The 16,448-nt window shown below is 34.5% G+C and overlaps 1 protein-coding gene across 7 annotated transcripts in view; it reads left to right on the top strand.

The window, feature by feature from the left end:
* The window catches only part of CREB5 (cAMP responsive element binding protein 5), a 270,328-nt gene that overhangs the window by 169,635 nt on the left and 84,245 nt on the right, over positions 1 to 16,448 (top strand). The gene's annotated exons all lie outside the window — the stretch shown is intronic.

The raw sequence follows: 16,448 nt of genomic DNA on the forward strand, positions 1-16,448 counted from the left end.
CCTGAAGAATAAAAAGAAATAAGTAAATAAAACAAAAAAATAAAATCTTGTTCAAATAAAATACTTAAGCATTTAATTCTTAGAGTTAGGCAGGAATATATAATGTACCAAAGAGTCATTGAATAAGGCTTCTAATACAAATTATATCCATTGGTTTTCAATAGATTGATTAGATATCTTTTTGAAATTATTCCTTTATAATACAATAAGATTACTCTTTTTCCTATGCTTGGCTCTGTAACAACAACCATGAATAAACATAATTAAGATGTTCCTTGAAGGAGTCTAGATGTGACCCAGTAGTCAATCTATACCAATCGTGGGTTTCCATTTTTTTTACTACTGATTCGAATGCGCCCAACGCTTCTGTGCAGAAGCATCTGGGCAGGTGGATGGAGCCTCCCGCCGCCTTCACTACCAGTTCACCCGATCCTGGCCAAACTGAGAGCAACCCACTTCTGATCTATACAGTTCAAACTGCACTTCAATTCAGAACCTCTATAGGTCTCACTAGAGTCATATGTGCTGAATCAGCATCACTAAAGCTGAAAAAACAATACTTCCTTGGAAGTATTTTAAGCCAAATGGTTAACAATAAATAATATCAATTTTGGTATCAAAATTTTATAAATGAAATGTATGCAGGCTAGAAACTATTTGATTGTTACACTTTTAGAATGCTAATAAAATCTGCTTGTATATCATATTTCATGGGCAGGTTATGACCTTAAATAGACTTGTTCACAATCAGCTCTTTGCCCTTCCTCATATCCAAATTCAGATTTCCTAATGGCAGAAATGGCAGTTGGGCTTATCACGATCTACCCTTATTGCTGCTTCTGTGTTTTCCAATCATTCAATATAGCAGCAGGGCAAGCGTTGCAGGTAAAAATAAAAAAGTTAAGATGAAACATCCAGCACAAATTTAAAAATGGTCACAGCTTCAGTTGCATCATATAGATCAAAAACTTTTTTTTAAAAAAAATCACATTATGCAGACTCTCCTAATTCAGTAATAAGGAAAAGAATGCATTACCTTTTCTCAGAGACAGAGGATCATGGGGAATATTTCAGTAAATAGGAGCGGCAGTAGTGTTAGAGAGGAGAAGGATAAGAGTGCATTCAAATAATACTTGTACCCAACAAGTTGAGTTGATACATATTTAAACACAACTTATTGGGTAAGTCATAAGTAACTGAAGTCACAACAATATACTATGAATTACAGATGACAGTAGCTAGATTTGTGCAGCATGCTTGTCAATGATAAACATCTTACAACTGGAATTTCTGAACCCAATCATTATTGACTGTATTACCAGTTCTTTTTGTGTGACAATCTTCAATAATCCTGCTTCAAATACCAACTAGAATTAGGTAATTCTTATATGGCTATTGCTTTCACTTTTAGAGCTGACTACAGTTGAGTGTCCATTGTGTCTTGTATCATAAATAAATTAATTCCACCAAATTTGCCACTATTATTTGTTGAGAGCACCCATAGTTAGTTTCAATTCTGAAAGGCAAAGTTAAAAGTGTTCATATGTCAAGAATGTGCATAATCTTGGGTATGTGCTTGACTGTTGATGCAAATTGACTGTTGTATCAATGAAACTTGAACTGAGCTGATATGTTTAATTAGTTACTGACTGATTAGTTACTTTCTGAACAGATATTAATTTGTAGAATGGGCAGGTAGAAGGCAGTGGCCATGGTATGTTATCCCAAAGGAATTTTTGCATGAAAGGAATCAATAAAAAGATTGCTTTCATAGTAATCGTGTCACATTGGTATATCAGAAATGAGGAAAGACTACATAACCCTTACATAAGCCTACTATAGTACTACTATCTAGTATTATGAATGCATAGACACTAATTACACCACTTGTTATCTAGTGCTGCTTAAAACTATGTGATCTTTTTTGAATTTTCAATATTTCTGTATACAGTAAATGTATACTTAAATACAATGTATTCTTCCTTCAAATCCTAAATCTAGATAAGGATAATCCAATTAAACACATGAGTCAAAAACATATTTGTTCATTTAATTACTGAGGAAAATGACCCCAATCAACATATTAGTGTGTGGCAAAAGTACTTGAACCTTTGCTTTCAGTAATTGGTGTACCTCTTTGAACAGTAATATTTGTAGCTAAATGTTTCTGATGATTGTTTACCAGTCCTGCCCATTGGCTTGGAAGAATTGTAGCCCATTCCTCTTTACAGAACAGCTTCAATTAAGGCTTGTTTTTAGACACACCAACAGGAACTGCCTGCCTGCTTGCTTCTGGTCCTTCCACATTTCTATAGGATTAAGGTCATTAAGGATTAAGGACTTTTACTTGGCCATTCCAAAAACATTAACTTTCTTCTGCTTTAATTATTGCCTGTTAAGATTTTTATTGAGTTATAAGATAAGATACAAAATGTAAAAGAAAATAGGAAACCAATGAGGAGGAAAGGTGGGAAGAAAAGTGAGGAAGGTTTAAGAAAAAGACAAAGAAGCATTAACTTCCAACTCTGTTGCAATAAAATAAGGCATTAACATCAAATCACAACTTTTTGCTTTTTTATAATAATATAAACAAGCTGTTTCTTTAAAGATCTATCAGTCTGAGCAGTAAAACCCAAAATCAAAGTTTCATTATTTTCCATTTTAAGAACAAATTTCAGAAGCTGTCTCCATGTGAAAACAAAAGCATTTATATTCTTTTGTTAAATCAAAATAGTCAACTTTGTCATTTCAGTCAACTTCATCAGTTTCTGCAAACCATTCATCCATGGTAGGAATCAAAGTGTTCTTCCAATGTTGTGCATACAATAATCTTGCTGCAGTCAACATATATAATAACAAACCTCTATTATTTTTCTTCGGGTCTTTTTCCATTAGGCCCAAAAGGAAAATTTCTACTTTCATCTTTACCTTCATTTTCAAAATTTTCTTTATTAAGGTATGGATCATACTCCAATATATTTTTTTTGCTTTATCATATCGTCTGCTTTAATCATTCATAGGTTGTTCAACTTGTGCAAATCATGTCATTATCTTGCTATATGACTTTATCTTCATCTTCAATTCATAGACAGACACCCTGACATATTCCTGTACAATTTTCGGGTAGAATTCCAAACTCATGATTCCATCAATGATGGCAAACTGTTCTGGTCTGGAACAAGCAAAGCAGGCCCAAATCATAATAGTGCCAACACATTTCACTGATGGCATAAGGTTCTTATGATGGACTGCAGTGTTTGACTTTCAACAAACATAAAGCTTTACATTCAAGTCAAAAAAGGTCTATTTTTCTCTCATCAATCCATAAAACATTCTTCCAGTAGCCTTCTGGCTTATCTGCAAGATATTTCACAAACTGTAGATTGGCAGCAATATTCTTTTTGAAAAGTTTTCAATCTTGACATGCACACCATTGTTCAGTGTTCTCCCGATGGTGGTCTCATGTTCACTGACATTTGCCTATGCAAGAAAGCCTCTATTCTTTAGATATTACTCTGGGCTTCAAGAGTTCCTGGAGTGATGCACGCCATCAATTTAGCAAATCTACTTCTGGAGAAGGTAACTGATGTTGATTTGCTTCCAATTCTGCACTGTCTGCCTAAAGAACAGACTGGTAGAATCAAAACTCTTTGGAAATTGTAACTTTTTTCAGTCTGGTGAGCATCAGCAATTGTTTTCTGAAGATCCTCAGAAATATCTCCTTTTTTTTTTTTTGAGCCATGATACACATTCATGTAGCTGTATTGTGAAGATCAGACTTTGATAGTCAATACCCAAGTTTCTGTTTTTAAATAAGGCACGATTTCTCACACTTATACCTGATTATCATCTAATTGATTGAATCATCTGATTTTAATTTTCCCTTAAAATGTACTGATAATCTTAGTTACTTTGCCAGACACATATATGCAGCTTTTGATTTATCTTCAATAAATCAATGTGCAAACATAGTGTTTTTGACTAATTCATTTAATTGCATTCTCTTTAACTAGCATTAGGATTTACGTAGAGAGCAGTTCTTATTTTAGGTCATATTTATGCAGAAATATTGAACATTCAAAATGTTCTTTTTATATATGCTAATTGCAATGAGATTATTATATGCATAAAGATATAAACATTTTGAAATACTATACCTACAAAATGATTGATGAATATGTAAGAATTTACAGAAATTAACTTGTTGCATTAAGGAAAAAACAGTAATTACATTTGTCAGTAACCGAAAAACGTTTTTGGGCTTTTTGCTACAAAGAAAAAAAAGTGAACTTGTGATTTATAAGTTGGATTATTAGAAATTTTATGGAATATGAAAAGAAGAGAGCCATGATAGAACCTTAGGGAGAAAGGATAAAATATAAATGCATTTATAATTGCTGAAGGAAAGATCAGAAGCTGATCCTTTTTCTTTTTTTCTTCTTCTTTGCCTCTTTTTTATTACTTTCATATTTACTTTCCTTTTTCTTTAATGTAGTGTTCTTATTCTGTAAAAAATTATTCAACAAAATTTAATAAAATAAAATTTAAAAGTTCACAAACTTTTAAGCAGCATTGTATATGATATTGAATGCATCTAGCATGAACTCTAAAGAAATGTTGGCTAAAAATTGGTTATAAAAATACTGAATATTGTTCATAAAAAATCTTAGTCATTAGTCGGTACATAGAACACCATCTGACCTTTGTAGCCTGTAGAATATATGTTGATATTTCTGAAATCCAAGAAGCAGCCTGTAAATTATACATGATATCCTCCCTAAAATCAATCTGTTATGGAATCTCATATTGTGATTCCATCTGAAATAAATATGCATTTATTTTATTATGCATATAGCAACCAGAAAAGCAATAGCTTTTATAGCAACATTAATTATGAGAGGTAAATTTATTGTTTGTTCACTATTCATTTATTTGTATTTCAATATGAATTTAATGTGACCTAGTTGAATCTTTGGAAGTTTCTTTGGGAGAATATTGTATTTAGCACAAAAAGATTAACACATGGGATCTTCCCTTTAAAAAAACTATTTTTATGAAGGATCCTTCAACCTGAAATCCCATTACCATCAAAGCAAGATAAAAATAAACTACATTGAATCCATAGTACAATGTTGTTATTTGCTTTTAACCTCTCCATAACCATTTATACAATCTGATGGATTTATTCAAAACAAACATTAAATATTTAAATAAAAACAAAATATCTATAAAAGTATATGTGCTTCAAAACAAAAAACATGTACAAACCACATACTATTCCTTTTGTCAAAAAATAAGTTTTCTGATTGGTTACAGAATACCCACAAAACAAATGTTGGGCTACTTCTTCAGAGGCAGAAGAAACATATGATGTCCACTCTCTAGACTGGTCCACTAGATCCAACCAAGTGGTCATACTTGAATCATCTCTTTGAAGCAGATGCCATCTGATTGGTCATAGGAAGCCATCATGCTGGCTACCCAATAGAATAGTTTTCCTTGGATATTGTTGCCCTGGCCCTTTTAACCTTGGATAGGACTATGGAGATCTGGCTTTGGTCATGATGTTAATAAGCCTGGCCTATGAGGGGGCCACGTAGTGGCAAGATGTTTTTATAGTGATATCAACTTAGTTATTTTAACTAATTATTATGTTTTATGTTTTGCTTGCAATTCAGATTTCCGTAAGTAGGTGAACAGCTATATAAATTTGTTAAATAAGCAAATGGAATAGATCAACTTTTGTCCTTTTACCTGTTCATTTTTGTTTTCATTTTATCAAAATTACAAATGAATTCACATCAATTATTAGATAATGTGTATGCTATATTTACTCAAGATACATTCTTTATTAGGTTTTGTTGCCTTTGAAGGAACTTGTTCCAGGTTCTGCCAACCTAGCAGTTCAAAAGCATGTAAAACTGCAAGTAAAAAAATAGGAACCACTTTTGGTGGGAAGGTAACAGTGTTCGGTGTGCCTTCAGCATTTAGTTGTCTTTGGACAGTGCTGGCTCTTCAGCTTTGAAACGGAGATAAACACCATCTCCTAGAGTCGGGAACAACTAGCACATATGTGCGAGGGTAACCTTTGTCTTTAACTTTTTAGGACAAGCAAACCACTTTCTTATCTTGGTAAGAATACTGAAAATTCACTGGTTAAGGAAACATGTCTTTACTTATCTTATACTTGCTGGCTAGCCAGGTGAACGAAACATCTTATTTTACTTTTCTTGTGTGTTATATTTTTTACATTGCTTTTGCAATCTTATTTAACCATTTATTTATTTTATCTACTGGTATCAGTGATCTACCAGAATAAGAATGAAATATTTTCCCAAGAGTGTGTAATTGTTGTATTAATCAAAATGTGATTTCTTGGTAAAAAGATACCAAAATATTTTTCTTTTCCAACTCGTCAATCTGAGAATGACACAAGATAGTATAAAGAACACTTTATTCAATTAGATCAGAGGTTTTTGTCCAGCATCTTTTTCTCAGCAAGATGCTTTTAGTAAATCTATAGCTGAATCTGGGGGCAATAATTATCTATTACAGACCATTCTTAGCAACGCATTGATTGCCTTTGAACCTATACAGGTTCCTGACCAGTGGCCTCTATAAATCTCTCTAATTCTTATTTAAAGTCAAGCGATACAGTACTCATCAACTCGTGTTTTGACAGCACTTTTCATTAATATATAGCATCTAGATAAGTAATTTATTGTGTTTGTTCCAACTGTATTACCATCAACTCATTTATTCAAATTCTAATTTAAAAAAAGAGATTAAAAATACCTCCTATGTTGTTGTTCACGTGCTTTTCATTTTTTATATTCTTCCTTTACTGTGTCATTTTCCTATAATAATTGCTTTTTCTTAGTTCTTGCAGTTCTACAGTCCTGTTCTGGAAGTGGAACAAATAGAACTGAACACAATACTAACACAAAAATAGTTGATTTATTTTCTGTGTGTGGTAACAAACCTTACATGATAATATAAATCTCATCTCAATTTTATTTACTGCTGTCATAAGATTGAATTTGTATCTTAGTTAGTGATTGGTAATTTTGACTCTATCAGGTTACATGTACTGGTAGATGTTTTTTTGTCTAAATAATTTCTGCTAAGTAACTAGTATTTACATTACATTAAATATAAACTCTATTTTGGGAGCATTTGTACTGAAGAAGTCCTTTAGGACTTGTTCACAGTCTAGTATTATTCATTAGTGTGGAAAAACTTGGTGTTCACCCCAACAAAAACACCATATTTCATGAAGAAGTGAAGTAACAGTGGTCCCAATAAAAATCCATGGGGAACCCCCTGTTTCCTTTCATTGTGAGACCTGTCTGTTTACTGCTGCCCATGGCTTCCTGTTTTTGACCAGTACTAATGCATACAAGGACCTATGTTCTTAATCAATGACTGCTAAATCTATGCAGGGGCTTCCCCAAAGACACTTCAATCCATTAAAATATACAGTTACATTTGCCAGAGATTATTAAGGTGGCCATGAATCTAACATGTTGTAATAATTCATAGAAAATGATCAGGCTGGACTTTGTGAACACCTAATTTGTTAAAGTAGCAAATAAAATGAATTATTTTATATTTTGGTTCTCAGAAGATATAGGATTGTTGTATGAGATGTTGGCCCCAAACTAAAAAAAGTCCACTTGAAGCAGAGAATAGAATTTATGTTATACTTCTTAACAAGGATAGTGCTATCATTTCTAATAAGGTACCTTATTTAATTAAAAATAAAATAGTTTTTTTTTAGCCAGTTGTTACAATCAGGATTCTAACGTACAGACTTGATTCAACAAAGCTGTGAACACTTTGTAAGTATTGATAGGGGTTTTCTTCTTCAAAAATAGCATGCTATCCATTTACATTGGCTTAGAGCAATAAAAATATTGAATTCTAGAATAAAGAGCACATGCTATGAATACCATGCACATCTAATTAACTTGTTTTAAAAGTTGATCTCATCAAATCATAGAACAAACTAGTGCAGAAGGAATTTTATTGTACCTCTATATTCATCATGAAAGTATATCAAGAGACTTTTAAAACTCTTTCTCAAGAAAGCAATGTTTTCTATAACTGCAGTCGTGCATCAAATTGGTGGGATTCTTTGTAAAACTTTTGAGGTCTCTTTCAGCATGCCAGATAGTTTGGCTTCAGAGTAGTATTGATTGTACCTTTTGTATCTAACCACTGTTGGTTGAAATAACACATGGAGAGGACTGTAGAGCCTAAGGCGCAAACCTAATTGTGCAGGTTTTGTGTGTATACGTTCATACCTGGTGAACTCACCTATAAACATGAGGGAGAACTCCTTGCAAGAATCTAAAGAACACTATGTGGCTCTAACGGTATTGTACAGTAGATGCAACGCTACTTTTGTTATGCAGAGTTTATATATTGTTGTACTGTTTTTATAAGAAGCTCAAAGCAGCACCACTCTTTTATCCTTACAACAGCAATCTTATCAGGTAGGCTGAGAAAGGGATTTGCCCCAAGTGAACTCTTGAGTCTGCAGTGTCCCAGATTCTGACAGGTGCTCCCACTGAAAAGCCCCTTTACACTTTCCGTCATTTCATAGAGTGTTATAAATGTATTCTAGTTTTTCATAAACATTTAAAAAATTATAAATATTTAAAATTTTCTGTCATGAATTCATTTTTAAATCATCTTGAAAGTATTTTAGCCATATTTTCAAGAATACTTTGCAGATATCAGCTATAACATTCTTTCTGATTTCGTATTAATATTCTAATAGAAGGGATTAGGCCCGTGATGGCGAACCTATGGTACATGTCAGTGGTGGGTTTCAAAAAAATTTGGAACCTCTTCTGTAGGTGTGGCCTGCTTTGTGGGAGTGGATTGCCGGCCATGTGACTGAGTGGGAGTGGCTTGCTGGCCATGTAACTGGGTGGCAGTGGCTTGTCAGCCATGTGACTGGGTGGGCGTGGCCAACTTGTAAAATGTAGTGAAACTCACTTAACAATGCTCTTGCTTAGCAACCAAAATGTTGGCTCGGGAACTTTGGCATTTGAAGCACGCAAGTCTTAAAGCTGTCAAGTTACAAGACTCTTGCACTCTTAACCCTCTAAAAAAAAAAACCCAGGGGTGTTCAAACTTGACAGCTTTAAGACTTGTGGACTTCAACTCCCAGAATTCCTCCTCTCACTCTTCATCTTGATGATGTGCGGACGGGCGGGGGGAGGGAGCAGGAACCAGTTCTAAACGGCACTGTAGATTTGTGGAACCTCTTCTATATAAGAGGTTAAACTGGCAGGAATCCACCCCTGGTACATGTGCTGGAAGTGGCATGTAGAGCCATCTCTCCAGGCACTCGAGCTATCATCCATTGCTTTTCTAGGTTCCAGCATGTGCACTGGCCAGCTGGTCTTTGCATACACATGCATATCAGAAACCAAAAGACCAGGTGGCCGGTGTGCATGTGTGCGCTGGAAACCAGAAGACCATCTTCTCGGCATGCTCATGTGCATTGGGCTTTTCCAGTTTCTGGCATGCTCATGCACGCACCCATTTTGACACTCATTGCCAAAAATGTTCACCAACACTGGATTAGGCAATATTGACCTAGGAATTGCATTAAATGTGAAGAAAGACAAGAATTGCAAGATTATGTATCACTGTGTCATGGTCATGGCAGCATTGATATTTTCAAGGTTTATGTATTTTTTTATTCTTTCTCAGACTCTCTATCTTTCTAGCTATGAAAGCACATAGATGCACACATCTATTGAGAGGGTTTGTGACATTTTTTTGCTTAAGCTAAACTCAACAAATTTTAAAGGTTCAGAATACCAAACACTTTGTTACCAATTCGTAGCAGCAGATAGAAGATCTGCAACAGAGGATGGACAGAAAGGAGCAAAGTAAAAAAGTAATAGATATTTTAGTGACCAGCAAGAGTGGTATTTCTGCCAGTTAATTTGTAGCCAAGACAGAGCCAAATGGGCCCCATTTTCCAGTAAAATATATGGAAGAGTTCCACTGTTGTTCCTCCATGCATTTAATACTAAGGAAATAGGCTATCAAGTAGATTCAAATGTAATTCATTCAGACTTAGAATGGGAAAAGGGGAAATTTCTATCAGAGTTTGAGGAAAACCCAACCAAGATTCTCACATTAAGGTCTTTTCTTAACGGTCCATCTTTCTTTATTAATTGTTCCAATCTAGTAGTTCTCTTCCGCAGTTAGAATGTACAGAGCTCCTAGGGGAAGCTTGGGCAGCTGGGTGGACACTGTTCCTTTTTGCTAACCAGACAACACAAAAACTATGAGGTTGCAGGGATTGAAAGATTCCTTTAGGACCTAACCCTAACCCAGCATACCATTTTAAGTTTCAGGGATAATTAATCTTAATCACTTTGCTGGAATGAAGGTTACATTTCATAGTGCACAGATTTTGCCGTTTCCTATTGGCAACAACAACAATGGTTGATTTATCCATTGTATGTTGTTATTTATTGTTTATTGTTATATGTTTTGTTGATAATATATCCCATTCAATTTAGAATCCACTTTTTTCATGAAGCAGGTATTCTTTTAAAAGTTCCAAATCCATATGAGGGTAATATTTTATTCTCTTAGGTTTGTTCAACATTGGAAAAACGAGCATCAAGTAAAACAAAGAAAAAACAGAGTCAGGGTAGACAATGTGATGGTGAACCTGAGTAATCACAATAGGTCCAAGATAAGCCCCAAGGAAATAAGCTGCAGATATTCAAACTTAAGCCCTATTGGGCTGTAATGATTTCAAGTGGCTTTCAGGATCTATGTAAGAATTGCTGAGATAAAGAAGCCATGGTCCTTGTTAGCAGTTCTGCAATTGCTGTTATGAAACCTCTCAGTTTGGTGTCCTTGACTGAAATTTACTGAATTTCTTTCCTATATCTTTTAGATATAGTTATAGAGGCATGGTTCTATTCATTAAGTACTTTCTATTGTTGGAGCAATCAAGGGTTTCCAGTTCTATTTTTATCATGCTTCCAGTTAAATGCTCATGGACTATCTCATAAAGACATCACATTGGTATAAATCAACAAAGCTTCTTAATCTGGTTTTTTAATTATATCATATTAAGTGCATTGACATGTTCATTATTTATTAAATAACAATTTAAATACTATTTTTAGAGAAAAAACAAGTGAAAACATTTCTAGATTTTTTTAAAATCAGTATTGCAGGGGGGATTACCATGGATAATGCCCAATATGTTTCATTGAGAAATTTATAATGTTTTCTTTGTAGAGTAAAACCATGTGATCTATATTCATGATTAAAAATATTTAGAATCTGTAATAAAATTGTTATACATTACATTGTTATAATGTTGAATATTTAGGGATTTTTGAGCAGTTGCAAAAGGTTAATTTAAAATCACAGCAATACTCAAAATTCAAGCAACAATTGATTTTTGAGTTATAAAACACAATTGCAAAAGTCTTGATGTAGTCATTATTATCTAATATCATGAAATAAACTTAATAATAATAATATATTATTATTGTTATCATCAGTGATATACAATTTAACAGATGCTTCCAGAATTAGATTTGTACCTAATATTCCTTTTTGGGGTAAGATTTGCATGAGTCCTAACACTTTTTGCTTATATTTATATCTGCTACAATCAATTCATCCACAACTACACTGTCATTTTTAAACAATTTATCAGTGAGATAGTAATGTTTGTTGGTATCTTCTCTATGATATCTTGACATGTCTTTAAAAAATAATTATGGATTTTATGGAGCATGTGTTTATATGATCATGGCTAATGTCAGAATTTTAATTTACATTCTCATTTTTCTTGATGTAGAAGGGGCTATATCATGTTCCAGGACTTTATAAATCAAAATATTGCAAATACGTTTTAAATTAAAAAAGAAAAAGGAAAGAAATGTTAACTTAATAAAAATGTGGGATTCATTTACAAAGGAAATACTGGCCATAGACCAAGAGCAAGCTAAATATTGTGCCAACAGTTTTGCAGTTCACAGTCTGCATTTTTCTCCCTTGTTTAACCTCTACAATACTGACCTGTCTTTCTTTAATGAAGAAACCTGGCCAATAGGAGCATATATAAGATCTATTTTATTTCAATATATGCTTGTAGCTGAGCAACTAAAATTAACATATATCAAAATCAGCTTATGCATTTTGTGAAGTATTAACTTTCAAAGATTCTGCATTGGTGAGTTGAGCAATGGCTTAACCTGAGGTTCATTTAAGTTTGTAGAATCCGAGAAAGGAGGTTTCACTGAAGTTTGAACATTAAGACTGGTACACTTGACTTTCTTGGCTGTTTCTACTAACTAGGGTGTGGGAAGAGATTGTTAATATTAATTAATTGTTAATATGGCCTAATGCCACCTGCCCTGAAGGATGCAATAGTGCACCTTATCCTGAAAAAGCCTTTCCTGAATCCAGCCTATTCACCATTTTTACCAGTCCCAACTTCTCCTTTCTTGGAAAGATTGTGGAGAAGATGGCAATTGAACTTCATTAGATTGTGGAGAAATTGATTTTCTGGATACCGTCCATTCAGATTTTGGGGCCTAATTGGTTGCTCTGTAAATGATCTTCATTAGGAAGAATGTCACTATAAGGTTATCCAAAGATCTTCTAATGGCATTTGATACAACCAAATATGGTGTCTCTTTAGACTGCCTGCAGTGGTTGGGAATTGAAAGCACTATTTTTAAAAAAAATACCTATATAGTTTTAAGCATTTGCTACTCAGCAGGTGGGTGTGGTTCGTAATTCAGGGACCAGTGATTGAGTCCTTGGGAGTTCTCTTATGGAGTTTCTCAAGGCCTTGCTTTCTCTCATACTGCCTAACATCCATATGCAACTACCAGGGAAATAATTTGTCAGTTTAGGATGTAACTAATTTGCTGGTGCTAAATTATAACTACTATCTTTGACTGAAACAGATGAAATGCAAGATTTGGTATGACAAAGTGGTAAGGATCTGGCTGATATAAAACAAGTTCAGCCTAAACAAGCTCAGGCTTAGCTGCTTGCTGCCAATAAAGGTTGGAAAATTTCTTTAACATTTGTTGCCATAGCTACTCTTGATGGGGCAGTGTTTCCTTGAAAAGGAGCGCATCATCAGAATGTCCTTCAGGACTAATGGCTCAGCTGAAATGTCAAATGAAAGCCATGGCTGGGGATGCCCCTTTGGTAACCTTTGAATACTGTGCCAGTCATATTTCAATTCTGAATATAACTGGTACAGACTAACCTGATCACCATAGCATTAGATTACTGTTAAGGTGCTTTATGTTCAGTTGCTTTAAAATAACTCATAACTACAGCTAGATCAGAATGCAATGGAATCAGAATAGAATTATATTTTTTCTGAAATCTCTGTATTGGCTCCCAGATAGTTTTCAAATTCAATCTGAAGTGCCTGTCATTAAAGAACTTCTAAAATTATTCATGGTGTTATGTCAAGTTACATTCACACAACACCTTGCTGAAATGAACACCCAAAGAAAGCCCATTAATAATCCTTCTAATCTTTGAGAAAAAATTTCTTCGTATCTAGGAGGAAAGTTATTTTATACCAGCTGACATTTGGCTTCTAGATGGTCCTGCTGGTATCCCTTGTTATTTGACTTTTAAGGAGCCTTTGATGTTTTTTCTTTTGTTTGCCAGTCTTAAATATTGTTTTTAACTGTGTATATTGGTTATGTTGTTAATTGGCCTAGTTGATTGGTGCAGATTATAAATGGATGGCGATGGATAGATAGATAGACAGACAGACAGACAGACAGACAGGACGAACATATTTGTATTTATTATACTTGTATGCTGCCCTATTCCTGGGGGGACTCAGGGCGGCGAACAAACATATGGGGAAGGGGGCAATACAAAAACAAACGAGACACACAGGATACAAAGACAAATTAAAAACTACATAACAATCAACAATTCGAGTGGGGCTGGGAACTCATCAGCCCAGGCCTGCCGGCACAGCCAGGTCTTGACGGCTTTGCAGAAAGCCTGAAGGGCTGCCCCATGTAGAGCACATTACAGTAGTCTAGTCTTGAGGTCACAAGGGCGTGAGTGACTGTTCTGAGGGACTCCCGGTTCAGGTAGGGACACAATTGGTGCACCAGGCGAACCTGGGCAAATGTCCCCCTGGTCACCCCCCAGCCTGAGAGATATAACATATAACATCTGCAATTGGTGGTTTTGCATTTGAAAAAATTAGAAATAGTAAAAAGGAAGACTTCAATTTCCCTATCTTCTTTCAATAACTATCTTCTTATTAGTAATAGAAATCCTGATATCATTTTTATGGCTATATTCTCCTTTGTTCCAGGGAGTCAAGATGGTGTAGATAACTTTTTTCTTAACAACTGCTCTGTGAGATAAGCTAAGTGCAGAGTGTGTGACTGGCTCAAATCATCCTCAAAGCCAAGGCTCAGTTTCAATCTGTTTCCTGTCCCTAATCCTACACATTAACTATCATACCAAGCTTGAAATTTCAAATACATTTTTCACTCTCAGAGAAAAGAAAGCAGAGAAGCATTAAACATCTTCATTTGTTTCCCATGTTCTTTTTTTTTGTCACACTGTCAAGAAGTTGGTAGTTTTTTAAAAATGTAAAACTGCTGCAGAGTCACATCTGTGTGTAACACATAGTTTGGTTTCTGTTAATGATTTTGCAAAAAAGATTTAGCTTTGAACTAGTGAGAGTATTATTAAAATATATGAAAAGTCATGAAGATTTGAAGAACATTGCATTATAATCCTTGGGACACATTCCTGGATTTACTCTGTATAAAACTGTGTGTTAAAAGCCAATCTGTACAGTTCTTCACAAATAAAGGTAACAGAATAAATTAGGCAATCAATTCAAGAGGACTAGTTAGTGTAGTGGAAGAATCAACTCTCTCTCCCTTGTTACACCTTACTCTTCTTGCCAATGAATCCTTCCCAACAATGAACAGAAGTAGAATGTGTACTTAATATATGTAAATGCAAAATGTAGATTTAGCTGTTGTACCAAATTTAGCTTCTGTTTTAACTTGTCCATTTTGCTTATTTAACATACTACACTGTAACTGTAACCTTAATTCAAATTCCAATTAAAAACTGTCAGCATCTATTAAAATCTCTTAATTTTAAGTAAGATTTTTAAATGTGATTTGCCTTTTTCTTTTTTGCCAATTGCCACACAATTTTTTATTTCATTATTCAGTAATTTATGAATGGATAAATTGAGTATATTGAACTCTGAAAGTTCTATTTCTAAGAATGCAGACACATTGCTCTACCAAAAGTATGTATGGAACTTAATAGCATTGTATTAGATTTTGAGAGACCGCCTGCTGCCAATTACCTCCCAAAGACCCATCAGATCCCACAGATTAGGCCTCCTCCGGATTCCATCTACCGGCCAATGTCAATTGGCGACCACCCGGAAGAGGGCCTTCTCGGTGGCTGCTCCGGCCCTTTGGAACGAACTCCCGGAGATCCGGACCCTCACCTCCCTTCAGGCTTTCCGTAAAGCCATTAAAATCTGGCTGTTCCGACAGGTCTGGGGTTGATGAGTTTCCTTCCCCGCTCGAATAGTGTGACTGTTGATTGTTTTTAAATTTTCTCTGTATTCTGTTTGTTGTTTTTGCCTTGTCTGTATTACCCCCTCCCCTGGGTTTGTTAGCCGCCCTGAGTCCTTCCGGGAATAGGGCGGCATATAAATGAAATAAACCTATGGCAACTATGACCTAAACCTAATATTTAATGTCAGATTGATGCTGGCTTACCTGCCAATTTGAAAGCTTTTTTTACAGTAAAGAATAGAGAAACAGATACTAGTCCACTTACTGTTATTTATGAAAAAAATGTTTTCTATATAGATATGAGAGATATAAAGAGCATTCTTGGATGATAAAGGCAGAGAGCATAGGAGAAAAGTACCAATGTGAACTGGACTAGAGAACATAATTGGAAAAGAGTCATACCTGCAAACCTGATAGAATGCAGCTTAGTTTTCATCCAGGAATTTGAATAAGATGTAACATTAGCATTGAACCCTTATGTTATTAATACCTAAAATTTCATAGGCAAGTATACTTAGATTCAGTATAATAAAGCACCATTATGTAGGATTTGTTTGTGTGCACATACTTGCCTTCAAATGTGCCTTAACTCCTAGTGACTGCTTAGCAAAGTCGCTGAAGTTCTGTTACTAATTTTTTTTTTAAAGTCGACACTACAACCTCCTTTATGCTCCTTCTTGAAATTCACTGGTATTTCTGTTACTATCTTTTTTATATACATGCGATAGCATATATTATAAAAAAGCATTCTGATGAATTTGAGAATAAAAATTATAGAAAATGTGATGATAGGAGAAAGAAATGAACAGACAGAGATTTGTATACATATTT

The sequence above is a fragment of the Thamnophis elegans genome, chromosome Z, assembly GCF_009769535.1.
Source record: "Thamnophis elegans isolate rThaEle1 chromosome Z, rThaEle1.pri, whole genome shotgun sequence".
NCBI lineage: Eukaryota > Metazoa > Chordata > Lepidosauria > Squamata > Colubridae > Thamnophis > Thamnophis elegans.